A 14,614-nucleotide genomic window follows, 5' to 3' on the forward strand; every position below is an offset into this window, starting at 1 on the left:
GATTGATGGAAGCCGCATTTGCTTCTTGTCCAAGTTTAATTCACTTCTGGAGACGCCGGTATTATTTTCAAATTGGCGCTGTTTGCAGCGTAAAATTGCAATCGCCAAATGTTATGCTGACTCCTGAGGCAGCAGGTTGGCAACCCCCAGTGAAAAGGGACCAGGTACCAACGTTGCATTACCTTGCAGTTCTTAATCCAGGATGATAGAGAGTTTGGAACAGTCCCGGCCAAGTTGAAGTTACAGCATCCATTTCCATCAGTTAATATTGTGACGAGCATAATGTTTAAATGTGCAGTTTCACCTGTTCAATTCTTGTCTATCGACCAATAAATACAGATATTGCAATGGTGGGAAGGATTAGCGGGATGTTAGAAAGTAAAGCGGTGTTATTTTCAGAAAATGGTTACAAACCAGAGATTTTAAAAGGATTAGTTCCACCCCTTTCCGACCCCACCCCACCCCCAACACGCACTCCTTGGTAGGGGTTTCCTTTAAGAGCGCTTCCAGAAATAAACCTGCCTTGTCCCAGAATCTGTCCTATTTGGTATGAGAGGGATGTGATGATTTGGCTCCTGTACAATCTTCCTCCGCCATGCGGCAGGGTAGGAGCATTGAAAGCAGATCTCAGCTCTTGTGGAGGGAGAGAGAGCGTGAGGCAGCGGCTGCGAAACGCGATGGGAGTGAGGACGGACTGAAGAACCATGGCATCGCCGCTGTGTACTTAATGCAGCCACCAGGCTCTCGGGGGGGGGGGGACAGCAAGGGGGATTTTGTGTTGTCCTTTTTATTTGCAATAATCCGGGGTGGGGAAGGGGAGAGAGAGCTGAGATAATGGGAACTGCAGATGCGGGAGAATTCCAAGATAATAAAATGTGAGGCTGGATGAACGCAGCAGGCCAAGCAGCATCTCAGGAGCACAAAAGCTGACGTTTCGGCCCGAAACGTCAGCTTTTGTGCTCCTGAGATGCTGCTTGGCCTGCTGTGTTCATCCAGCCTCACATTTTATTATCTTGGGAGAGAGAGCTGTTTTGGTTTGTGATACAAGAGACGAGGCTGTCTATGCCTTTCACCCATCGGTAGCTCTCCTCCTGTCCCTGCCTCTATGCACACACACTGCCAGGCATAGTCTTCCTCCCTCTGTGTGTGTGTCTCTCTCTCTCGCTTCAGCTCCTAAAACGTAAGATGCATCGGATAGAAAAACACGCACATAAACACACACACACACATCAACAAGCCATGGGGAAAGATCAGGAATTACTGCAAGCTGTCAAAACCGAAGATGTAACTGCAATGCAGAAGCTGTTGCAAAGGCCGAAACAAGGCAAAGCGAGTGAGTACCCCTTACACACCGTTCCATTGGCTGATGTGAATGTGCCTGCGTTTTTTTGTGTGTGTGTGTGTGTGTGTGTGTGTTTTGCAAATGTCCTGTTATTGTGGAGTAGGAGGGGACGGAGTTTGGTCTGTTGTTCAATATGGGCTCTCCCATCTTGACCGATGCTGTTAGCGACTCTTGATACAGTGCAATCGGTGGGAATGCAGCATTAGCCTGAATAGTGCGTTCTCTCTCCCTCATACAGCTCCCCTGCATCCATTAGCTTCACAAGCCGGCGCTTTCTGCTCCTAACAGCGCAGATTGGACGTTGAGGATTGATAAGGTCAATACTGGGAATCCTAGATTCCCTATCAACCGGGCAAGAGATTGCAGATGGTTTGTAGCGAATCCACGGTTGAGATACAACGCACAGAATCAGTTCGTATAAGGGGAAAGGTGGTTCTGGAGGTTTGCACTGTTCTGTTTCGGCAAAAAAAGTGCCCGACCAGAGAATATCAGGCCAGTGACTAAGATGGTTAAACAGCTAATTCTAGTGGAAAGCTGTCAAGAAGGTAATAGCTCAGTCTCGCTTCTGAGGAAGTGCAAACTGGAGATCTTGTTTGACCCACTCTGTGCAGGTTGTTGCTGCTGTGTTGCAAAGAGAGCCTAGAGACGTGAGGGGGGACTTGGATGTGACAAATGCAGTGACTCCACACCCGGGCAGTGGTTTGGCAACATGATTCGGACCCCGTTAGCTTGCAGCCCTCTGACGCTGTTCCCTTACTGCCGGATGCTCACTGGCTCGCACGCCCCAAACAACCGGGGCTATTTTAAATTTAACCCCTTGATTGATGGGCTGACAAGTGCCTGTTGATGACAAAGCAATAGATGCTGCAGATCTGGTAATTAGAAGCAGTTTTTTGCTGGGAGACGCTTTAATTGATAGATTTCAATTCTAAAATTAACCAGGAATAAACGGGGGAGACCTCGAGCTGGCTGATCTATGATGTAGTAATAACAGTATTTTCGGAAAGATTGTCTGAGACGCAGGAGTAATGTCTCTTCCCAGCTATCCTGGCTGCAAGGAGGAGGAAAAGGCAACCCTTTCCGAACAAGGCACAGTGAGGATTTCTGAAACACTTATGTATCGCTTAACTGGAAACTTGATAATGTACGCCACAATGTGGGAGGGAGAATCTTATTCAGTTCTATATTTGCCTAAAGCTTCACTCCAGATATTTTGTTAAAAATAAAAGAATAATGGGATTTGAAGGGTACGCTGTGAGTAAATCGTGGGAAAATGTTAATTTATTTTGATGTGACTTGCTCCTACATGAGTAAAACATATTGTGATTAAGGATGATGGAATAAACTAAAAGCATTATTTGCCAGGATGAGATTCTGTCATAGTCTGGAGATGCGCTGCTCTGCTATCCAGTTATGAAGAGCTGCTGCAGTTGTGTTCCACAAGACTCCAATTGTTGGATGCAGTGGAAGTCTTTCAGGAGAAGACACCATGTCCCTTTAAAAATAGTTTCTTACTGATTTATCATGTCACACACAGTACTTTGATTTGTAATTTTCTGGCTTATTCTCTGGTGTTGAGAACCTTTGTGGGTTGATTCTCCCTTTGACCTCGTGATCCCTGTTGAGTTTAGATTTTGAATGTGTGGCTTGTGCATTTGTTGGATTTCTCTCTGTTGGTTCTCTAAGTTCACTGACTGAATGCAACACTGTATCAATGTTTACCAATAATGATCATATCTGTGATGATGATGCTATTTTCGTTGGGACAGATAATGAAAATCTCCATGCTTCACAAAGTCTGTCTTCATGTCTATTGGTGCTCCATAATTGGTGACCATGCCTTCAGCTGACAATGCCTTAAGGTCTGGAATTTCTTCCATAAACCTCACCACTCCTTTACCACCCCCCCCCCCGACCATGTTCTCCTTTACATTATTGGTTATAAAATACCAGAGCGGTTACCTGTGTTGATATCGCCAGTGTCACGTTTGATTAGATCATTCCTCCTATGAAATATTGTGAGACATTTTACTTTTACCAATGCAAGATGCATACATGCTGTTGTTATTAGGCAATAAGTCGAGGTGGGAGGGTGCGGTATCATTGGGATTTAAATGGCTGGAGAGGCCTAACGCCAAATACCGAACAGGTAGCTGTGTTGGGGCTGGGTTTGAGGGTGGGGTGGCAGATGGTGACTGTCTCTTCTAAATTAGCCCATGCTCCCATTAGAGGGTCATATGTAATGCCTTGCCTATCACCAGTCTTCAAAATTCTGACAACACCCCAACTCCCCAACATATCCTCACTAGGGCCTACCAATTCTTCTCACTTGGTGAGCTGAATCTGGAACAATTGTCTAAGTCCCAAGTGCAATACCAGTAATGACCACGTCTTCTGGTGGTGCTGCTGGTACAGTGCTGGAATGCTGCCAATCTCTTAGTGGCCTGAATCTCTCTGAGGCCGGACATCATCTTCATGTATCAGCGGAGCAATCAACCCATCAGATGGTTGCAGAGCTTGGCAGACTTCCCCACCTCTGTGCTTTTAGTCAAAGAGGTGGGGAACCCAGAGTCTTGTGTAATTCAGCCCTGAGGCAGTTGACCCTTACTTGCCTTCTGAAGTAGTATCGCAAATAGTTCATAAAAATGGGCAATAAAATGGTGACTTTGCCAGCATAATCCACATAATTAGAACTTTTCTTTATTAAATTGGGAACTCTGTGTGGTGTGTGCAATGCCAATGGAAGTACAGATCCTGGCTAAGCCCAGTGTTCTGTCTCCACCTCCCATGATAATACAAGGTACTGACTGATTGGTTTCTTGGCTGAGACTGTGGTCACTTACTTTGCAGCCAAAAACACGAAGCAGTGTTTTTAGGAGAGGATGGGACAAAATATTTAGAAGAGTGTCGAGAGGGTCCATAAAGTTTTGCAACTGAAGACATAAAAGCTGCTAGAGTTTAAAAATAACTTGGATCTGTATTTGAACTAACATTAATGTAGAGGGCCAAGAGCTGGAAAACAGGATTCAACTTGATAGTTTTAATTTGGCTGGCAAAGATGCGCTGGGCCAAATGCTCTCCTTCCATTGCTGCAAATTTCCACGATACTCCAAAATCATGTCAAAGATTTCTGAAGAAGGGTCTTGGCTTGAAACATCAGCCTTCCTGCTCCTCTGATGTTGCTTGGCCTGCTGTGTACATCCAGCTCTACACCTTGTTATCTCTATTGTAGAGCATCTATGTGCCCCACTGTTATTTTACTATCATGCCAGATGTGTAGTACGTGATTTCTCTGCAAGTTGGTATGACAAATTAAAATGATGAGACATTTTTATTCTCTTAATGATAAAACTCAAAATTCCAACTGCACCTGTGTCAACTCCTGTGCTGTGACATGTCTTTACAGATTGAAAGGTGCATTTTATTTCAGTTGGGATGATTCTTGGATTTCTGCCAGACTTCAGCAGTTTGAGGTTTGCTGTGACAATTCCATGCCTTTTGACCTCAACACAATCACAATGAAAATGACGTGGAAATTACAATATGGATACTGTGTGTGTGTGTGTGTGTGTGTGTGTGTGTGTGTGTGTGCCTTGTGATATTTGATGTAATCATTTGATATTATCAGTGGCGTTACTTTGGAGAGGTTTTGGTCTCCCCTTTGAATATTGAAGTAGAATGTAAAGCTCTTCCAGAAGTTTCGCTAATGACATAGAACATCAGTCTGATGAAAACCTACCTCTTCCCCTTGCTACTATCTACTTGTTATTGCAGTATCAGTTTCTGAGACATGCCTTAGAATCCATTAAAGACGTGAATAAAGGCAAACAGTTGCCACTCACTCTAACCAACGTTTTTGTATAAAGATTTTACCCTCTACATGGACATGAGTCTTAATCCCATGTGCCCACTCTGTTCCAGTGAATGCTTTATTCATCCTTACTTTGACCACTTGCTTCACCTATTCCTAAATATTGACTTGGCTGCCTGTTCAGTCATTAATTCTGGTTGCACATTTTGAACTCTATGTGTTTGATGCAGCAGTTGGAAACAAGGGCTTGTGCTGCTTTAGTTATACCATCAATAGAGACTTTAAATAGTCATTAAAGAAAGGAAGAACTGGCACTGAATAAATTACCTGGGGTTTTTTTGTATTCATTCTTAGAGTGGAGCTGCTGCTGGCTGGCCAGTATTTATTGCCCACTCATAGCTGCCCTTGACAAGGTGTTGGTGAGCTGCCTTCTTGAACCATGGCTTGGAGGGCAACTTGCAGGTGGTGGTATTCCCATAAATTTGCTGCCCTTATCCTTCTAGATGGTAGTATTTATGAAAGTGTTGGTTTCTAAAGAGCCTTGGTGAATTTATGCAGGGGATTTTGTAGATGATGTGCACAGCACTGGTGGAGGGAATGAATTTTTCTCGCTCTTGCTTTGTTAACTGTAGCAGTTTGCTGTGCCTAAATTGACTGCTGCATTTCCTGACATTGCAATAGTGACTACACTTCCAAAATATGAATACTGCTGAGAAAAGGCATATATTGCTATAGTTTTTCCAACTTGGACTTAACAGGACAATTCACATCAAATACAATGTAAAAGGATCAACTATTATAGTAAATAAGAAGTGAGTCCTGGTGTTTTCCCTGTGGAAACACCTCAGAGTCCACTGTAATTGCTTTATTCATCTTGACTTCAACCATTTGCTGTACCTGTTCCTAAATATTGATGTGGTTCCACTTCCAAATGAATCAGCACTCTCTTTGTGTACAGCTTTTCCCTTCACTTCTTGCAAATTGCCCCAATAAGTGCAAGATAAAAAGGATAAACAAAATGTATTTTTTTCAAGTTCTGTATTACCAACTGATTACTGCCAAAACACTTCATTGGCTGTAAAGTGCTTTGGAATGTCCTGAGGTCATGAAAGGGAAGAAAGAGAAGGCTTTCTTTCTTAACATTGTGCATTTCACAGCTTTAGGATATCCCAAACAACTTCTGGCCAAGAGAATAGTTGAGAATTGGAGTCACTGTCGTAATGTGGAAACACGGCAGTCCATTTGTGCACAGTGAGATCTCACAAACGGCAACATCACAGTGACCAGAAAACCCCTTCAGTAATATCAGTTCAGAGCTTAGTATTGACCAAAACACCAGGATAACTCTGCTTGACAACAGAGGCATTATATTACCTGAGAGGGAATACGAGTATTTAACAACTAGACACCTGAAGCCACAATTTCCAAGGGTAGAGTGTTGGTTCGAATGGTATCATCCAAAGGTCAGCACCTCCAACAATGGAGCACTGGGTATGTTAGCCTAGATTTTCTTCTCAGGTCTATAGATCCTGACTTGAACAATGACATTCTGTCTTAACGGTTGGAGTGAAACCCACTGAGCTGCAGCTAAAATCCAATGATTGATCTGTATAGTGAGTGAAAGGAAAATGGTGTAAACACCACACTGTGCAGCCTGCTCTCATTCACTCACTCGGAGCAAATTTTCAGAAACTTGCCAGTAGATAGTGAGTGCACCTTCTTATTAAGCTGCTGCTTGTAGCCGCTCCTGCCAGGAGACCTGCTGTCATGGTGTGCCAATTCTGTCTGTCTTATGCCACCCTCATACATCGGTTGTGGTTTGTTGGCAGCCATTCTGTGACACCACTCTGTGACCTGTTCCTGGGAAGATAGGGTTCTCCTGTGAGGAAAGGTGGGATCTGTACCAGTTGGAACTTAGAAGAATGAGAATTGATCCTATGGCAATATATAAAATCCTGAGGGGACTTGATACGTTGTGTACAGGGAAAATGTTTCCTCTTGTGAGGGAATCTCAAAAAAGGGGGTACAATTTAAGAACAGGAGGTCTTCTTTCTATGACGGAAACGAGGAGGATTTCCATCAGAGGGGTATGGGTCGGTGGAATTCTCTTCCCCAAAAAGTATTGGCGGCTGTACCATTGACTTTATTCTAGGTTGAGTTAGATGGTTTTTTGACAGAAGTGGGAGACGAGGGCTTGGGGAAAAGGGACAGAGGGGCTTGAGTCCACAAGCAGAGCAGCCACTGAATGGTGGAGCAGAGTTCAAGGGCTGAATGGCTTTCTGTTGCTCTCAAATGACATGTTCCTATATTCTGTTCTAACATCCATCATCCAACTGCACATAGGTTGACCCCTCTTCCTGCTGCTGTCCAGAATCTCTTAGCTTGTAAGCTCAGATCAAATAGCCAAAATTGTGACTCTTTTTTTCTGGGTGTCACTTATTAAACTTGGAGAGAGGAAAAAGGAGTATATGAGAACCTTTTCTTCTCATTTTAGATTCAATCTTTTTATAATATTTCTGAGAACTGCTTGAGAAACAGAGTCATAGAATCATACAGCATGGAAACAGACTCTTCAGTCAAACCAGCCCGTGCCAAACATATTTTCGAGCTAAACTAGTCCCACCTGCCTGCTCCTGGTCCATAACTCTCCAAATCTTTCCTGTTCATGTACGATTCTAAGTGCCTTTTAAGTATTATAGCATCTAACTCAGGAAATGAATAGTTTTTTTGTGGGTGCATGTGGAATGCACTGTATCATGGTGAGGGAAAGTAAAAGGTGTATTCAGATTGAGGAAATGAATGCTGGCCTGAACAGAATTGGTTGCTTTGTATGGCCTTATTGATTTTGCTTGCCTCTCGTACCTTGTTATAAAACTGCTTATAACTTCAAGGAAGGAGAATAGCAATTGCTGTGGGTTTTGCAGAACACATTGTAAGTACATACAGGTTTATTTTTTAAAAAAGCTATTAAACCAAAGAAATGGAATTGCACAATAAATCAGAAAGTAATGTGGCAACCTAGCTGCTTGTTGAAGCACTTAGACTTTGTGTAGATGGCTTTGTGCTTTGCCATCCACTTTCCACAATGGTTAAAATCATAAAATTGTACAGCACAGAATGAGTCCATTCAATCCATTGTGGCTGGGTTGACTGGCGAAAAGAGATTTCTGATCTGCCCCACTTCCCAGTCTTTTCTCTGCACCACTGCAAATATTTCCCATTTTAAACTACTTCATTCCTCTTGCCTCAGAGCATCTGGCTTTCATTGTGCTGCTTGGGTTGCCCTCGAAACACTATTGGCAAAGTGGGTGGCAAGAGAGGTGATTCATTCTGAATGCCTCTTTTTAAAATATTATTTATTTATTGAATGTGGGCATCACTGATACGGGGCCAGCATTAATTGCTCATGAGCAGATGCTCCTGAGCTGCCTTCCAAAACCACAGTATTCCCAAAGCGATGATAAGGAGGGAGCTGCAGAATTCTCAATCAGTAAAGATGATGGAATGGCAACATTTTCATGTCAGGATTGTGTGTACATCCGAAGATTGGAGGGAAACTGAGAAGTGATGCCCCCATGTGCCTGCTGTCCTTGCCCTGCTGGTTGGTAGATGTTGTGGGTTCTGGAGAAACCTTTGAAGAAATGTTGTTGCGTTACTGCACTGTATCTTGTAGATTCCAGTTGGAGCATCCACTTTAAGGCATCTACTTGCATCCTCATTCGAGATTCTCTATTCTGAGTGTAGGGAGCCACTTACTATGCTAGTATTGCATGGTGCTGACTGTTTACAAGCTGCCAATCAAGATGAAGTCATGGAGAAAAGAAATAGCTGTGATGTGAAGGTACATGACAGATTCCATTGTTACTGTATTGGCTTAGTAGAAATATCACCATTGAGTCAAAAGGTTGAGGATTCAAGTCACTTTCTAGAGATATGAGCACGTTTCACTGCAGTATTGAAGGAGTGCTGCAATGTCAGAGGTACTTTTTATTGGGTGAGAAATTAAGTTAAGGTTTGGCCTTCACCAAATATTGTACTTATTTGGCTGAAAAAAATGCTTTGGAGATGTCCTGAAGCTCAGAGAGAGATTATATAAAGGCAAGTTATTTGTGGATTTCTGTCAGAGAGTTGGCTCCAGTTATATTTTCTCAACAGCTCATTCTTCTGTGTGATTTGAAGCTAATATTCGTAACTTTCAAATTTTACAATCTATTCCTGAAATGTTTGATGCACTATAAGGCACTATATATTGTTCATCTTTTCTAAAAATGAAAGAAGAGGAATTCTGTTGCATGAGGATTCTCCAGTGGCTTCTATAATATTGGACATAGTATAATTTCATTTAGAAAAATGATGAGATTACAACCATATTTAATAACTAAACGCCATGCTTCACTTTGCAGAAGTCATGATAATACAAATTACGTGCTTTTTAATAATGTGGGGTACATCGAGCAGTTCAGTGTAATTTGCAGCTTTACAGAGTCATCCTATGATCTAAAATACAGAGATGCTCATTGTATTTGGAGTGGCGATTGGATGGGAGGAGGAGGCTGGCCTTATTTTATCTGTATTTATTATTATTTCCAGAAGCCTGGAGCTTATCAAACCAGAGTAGTGCTTGATATTTCAATGTGTTGACCTATCTACCAGTGGAAAGAAAAGTTATGAAAGTACCAGATGCTGTAATAAAATGAATGAATTACATGTAATTTCTACCCCACACTCTCACAATCCTGATGGTTAATGTGGGTTATAGTTCAGTGAAGAATTTCTGGCAAAGAAAACAAAGTGCTTTATTCTATTGAACTATCAGACAAACATCAGATGAGTTTGTATCATTGAGTGACATGTTTTATTGGTGTTTGAAGAGTGAATGATCCTCCCTGACAGAAGCAAGAGACTCCTGCCCATTGATGCTTGATGACTGGCTGTAGCCAATTACTTGTGCGTGAATTTGAATGACTGTGACATCCAATAGGCAGAGCTGGTGGATGTTTCTTTTTAATATCGCAATTGCATTTCATAACCATATTGGAACACATGTATGAAGGCACAAAACCAATCCTTTTCCCTGACTGAAGACACTGGCATTTACCAGAGCTGTGGTTCATGATGAACCAATCACTATCAAATGACAGAGAAATAATACCATTTCAAAGCGAAGTTCACCCAGCTTTCAGCTGCATTGAAGATCCTTTCTTGTGGAGTGAAATAGAAGTTCTATGTTAAGAAATGATGATTAGTCAAAACATAGCCTTTTACAATTAAATTACAAACTAAAATGAGGCAGGACTGCAAAGTATGAGCAATGTATTTTTTCACGAGTAAAGCTGAGTCTGCAGTCTTAAATACTAATGTGCATCATTGCATTATCCCTTTGTATAAGTCAGAACATAGAACATAGAACATAGAACATAGAACATAGAACATAGAACAGTACAGCACAGAACAGGCCCTTCAGCCCACAATGTTGTGCCGACCATTGATCTTCATGTATGCACCCTCAAATTTCTGTGACCATATACATGTCCAGCAGTCTCTTAAATGACCCCAATGACCTTGCTTCCACAACTGCTGCTGGCAACGCATTCCATGCTCTCACAACTCTCTGCGTAAAGAACCTGCCTCTGACATCCCCTCTATACTTTCCACCAACCAGCTTAAAACTATGACCCCTCGTGTTAGCCATTTCTGCCCTGGGAAATAGTCTCTGGCTATCAACTCTATCTATGCCTCTCATTATCTTGTATACCTCAATTAGGTCCCCTCTCCTCCTCCTTTTCTCCAATGAAAAGAGACCGAGCTCAGTCAACCTCTCTTCATAAGATAAGCCCTCCAGTCCAGGCAGCATCCTGGTAAACCTCCTCTGAACCCTCTCCAAAGCATCCACATCTTTCCTATAATAGGGCGTCCAGAACTGGACGCAGTATTCCAAGTGTGGTCGAACCAAAGTTTTATAGAGCTGCAACAAGATCTCACGACTCTTAAACTCAATCCCCCTGTTAATGAAAGCCAAAACACCATATGCTTTCTTAACAACCCTGTCCACTTGGGTGGCCATTTTAAGGGATCTATGTATCTGCACACCAAGATCCCTCTGTTCCTCCACGCTGCCAAGAATCCTATCCTTAATCCTGTACTCAGTTTTCAAATTCGACCTTCCAAAATGCATCACCTCGCATTTATCCAGGTTGAACTCCATCTGCCACCTCTCAGCCCATCTCTGCATCCTGTCAATGTCCCGCTGCAGCCTACAACAGCCCTCTACACTGTCAACGACACCTCCGACCTTTGTGTCGTCTGCAAACTTGCTGACCCATCCTTCAATCCCCTCGTCCAAGTCATTAATAAAAATTACAAACAGTAGAGGCCCAAGGACAGAGCCCTGTGGAACCCCACTCACCACTGACTTCCAGGCAGAATATTTTCCTTCTACTACCACTCGCTGTCTTCTGTTGGCCAGCCAATTCTGTATCCAAGCAGCTAAGTTCCCCTGTATCCCATTCCTCCTGACCTTCTGAATGAGCCTACCATGGGGAACCTTATCAAATGCCTTACTGAAGTCCATATACCCCACATCCACAGCTCGACCCTCATCAACTTTTCTAGTCACATCCTCAAAAAACTCAATAAGGTTTGTAAGGCAAGACCTACCCCTCACAAAGCCGTGTTGACTGTATTTGATCAAGCCAGTCTCTTCCAGATGGTCATAAATCTTATCCCTCAGAATCCTTTCTAACACCTTGCAGACGACAGACGTGAGACTTACAGGTCTATAATTGCCGGGGTTTTCCCTATTTCCTTTCTTGAAGAGAGGAATTACATTTGCCTCTCTCCAGTCCTCAGGTACGACTCCAGTGGAGAGCGAGGATGCAAAGATCTTCGCAAGTGGCGAAGCAATTGCATTTCTCGCTTCCCAAAGCAGCCGAGGACAAATCTGGTCCGGGCCTGGCGACTTGTCAATCTTAATGTTTGACAAAATTTTCAGCACATCAGCTTCCTCTATCTCTATCCATTCCAGCATGCACACCTGCTCTTCAAAGGTTTCATTCACGACAAAGTTCGTTTCTTTCATAAAGACAGCAGCAAAAAACTCATTTAGGGCTTCCCCTACCTCCTCAGGCTCCACACACAAGTTCCCTACGCTATCCCTGAACGGCCCTACTCTTTCTTTGATCATTCTCTTATTCCTCACGTAAGTGTAAAATGCCTTTGTGTTTTCCCGGATTCCTTCTGCCAAGCCTTTCTCGTGCCCCCTCAAGATTAAGGTTAAGAGTCATGGTATTTGAATGTAGCAGAATGCACACTCATCCAACAAACATGGGAGGGCTCACATATCTTTGACACATCTTATATGAGGCCAACATTTGAGAAAGAACACCAGCTGCCAGGATTTGGTTCTCCAATTGAGCACCCACTATTTGCAGGAGTGTCATGAGACCAAGAATTGACTTGTTCTCAGTGGGAGCATCACAGGGCACAGAATAGTGACCATACATTCTATCAGGGCTCGAAATCTGAAACGTCAATTTTTCTGCTCCTCTTATGCTGCCCGACCTGTCACGTTCCTCCAGCTCCACACTGTGTTGACTCTGACTCCAACATCTGCAGCTCTTGATATCTCCGAGTGACTGTGCATAGCAACCTTTTGAAAAGAGATATCACTTATGAGCAGCGGTTGTGGGTAGCTCTGATTCCCATTCCTTCCTTTCATCTGGCATGCAGAGATTACTAGTAATGTCTTCTTCATCACTTAGATCAGATAGCATATCACAGACTGGTCTGTGTCATTCAATTCCAAACCAGACAGTTTTTGTACTGCCTGAGCCTTTGGTGGATATAAAATAAAGATGATACTGGGGAAGGATCACCATAGCCTTTTAGCTATTCTACCCTAGTGGCCAAAACGACATAGATTCCCGAAGGTTGTACGTTTGGCATGGTATGTATGCAGTAAATACTAATAGTACGGAAATTGCTCTCTGAGATGCCTCAGAGCGGAATATGTTGTAAGGAGGAAAGTTGAATTCTAATGCACTTTCCATAACATTCAACTTGAAATATTTCAGCATATACTTGGTTGGTTAGCTGAGTTGGCTGGATGGCTGGTTTGGGATGCAAAATGATACCAATAGTGTGAGTCCGATTCTTGTACCGGCTGAGTTTACCGTGAAGGACTGTACGCCAGGGAGATGTTGTAATTTCAATAATATTTGAAAAAACAAAGCTGTCAATAGGAAATTCTGCATTTTCACCGAGTTATCTCTTCAAAAGTCAGGAGGATACAGCGCAGAAACAAAAAGAAGGGGAATGGGTCAAAGCATCGCAATGTGGACAAGTCTGAGGCCGATCTCCTTAATGATGAGACCAGGAGCTTTAAAAGATTGGTGTGTCAAGACAAACAGACCATTACAGGATAGAGTTCAAGTGGAAAAGATTGCTTTTATCTCAAGGCAGTTCAAATTCATGAAGCTTGGCCAGACTGCATCTGGAATTCAATGTTCAGTTTTGGTCAGCATGCCTCAGAGAAGTCCTTTTGAGGAGGTAAATTGTAGATTCACCAGAATGATAGCAGGGCTTAAAGAGTCAAGTTATGGAGACAGGTTGTCTGGACATAGCTTATCTCTTCAGTTTAGATGGTCCACATTGATCTCAACAAAATATTTAACATGATGAATAGATTCATTCGGATAAATAGAGAGGAACTGTTTCCTCTTGGGGTGAATCCAGAACAAAAGATTAATACTTAATATTGGAACCCAAGCTGAGCAGGAGCAGCTGTCGAGACAGAAGACAGGGGAAATCTGAAATTCCCTCCAGAAGGCTGTGTTTGTGCATCATTTTAAATTTTCTGATAACATGGTGTGAAGCTGAATGAACACAGCAGATTCTCCAGCATCGGCAGTTCCTACTATCTCTGTATAAATTTTCTGATAGTTTTCTTATGTTCAGTGAGGTTTTGAAGGAATTTAGAGCAAAGCGTGGGAAGATGAAGTTGAGCTGGGATCATCAATAATCCAGTTGAATGATGGAGCCGGCCTATTTGAATGTTTTAATGAACATTATTTGTGAAGCGTGTACATCACATAGAGGTTTCAAGGTGATGACGTCTTGCTTTAATCTCTTCAAACTGAGAAAGACAGAAATTTAAAATAAAGCAATGTAACCAAATTAACTCAGTAAGTACTCGGGCTCAGATACAATAGTATTTTCAATTGGCAACATCAATGTGATATAAAACCCATGATAATCTCAACGGACGTAAGATGAACTGACTACTCTGACACATATCAGTTATGGTCAATAAAATTTGTGATCAGCAGTCAACCCACAATTGAAACTGATTCATGTCATTGGGTGCCTTTGTTTCCGATTAGTAGTAAACCAAAGGACATCTACATGCTACTGTAAACGTCAGCAAAGAAATCACTGGTGAGGAGTGAAAAAGTTGACGATGT

At 42.6% G+C, this 14,614-nt stretch overlaps 1 long non-coding RNA gene across 3 annotated transcripts in view; it reads left to right on the forward strand.

Annotated features, from left to right (window-relative positions):
- LOC132210445 (uncharacterized) overlaps positions 1 to 14,614 on the forward strand; it is a 261,894-nt gene that overhangs the window by 168,298 nt on the left and 78,982 nt on the right. For 2 of the 3 annotated variants that reach the window (XR_009446581.1, XR_009446582.1), the window contains exon 1: positions 969 to 1,333. The exons of the other annotated variant lie outside the window; for it this stretch is intronic. This is a non-coding gene — a long non-coding RNA (uncharacterized LOC132210445). Of the gene's footprint in view, positions 1 to 968; positions 1,334 to 14,614 lie in introns of those variants that run through there. 3 annotated transcript variants of the gene reach the window in all.

Source organism: Stegostoma tigrinum, chromosome 12, assembly GCF_030684315.1.
Source record: "Stegostoma tigrinum isolate sSteTig4 chromosome 12, sSteTig4.hap1, whole genome shotgun sequence".
NCBI classification, from domain to species: domain Eukaryota; kingdom Metazoa; phylum Chordata; class Chondrichthyes; order Orectolobiformes; family Stegostomatidae; genus Stegostoma; species Stegostoma tigrinum.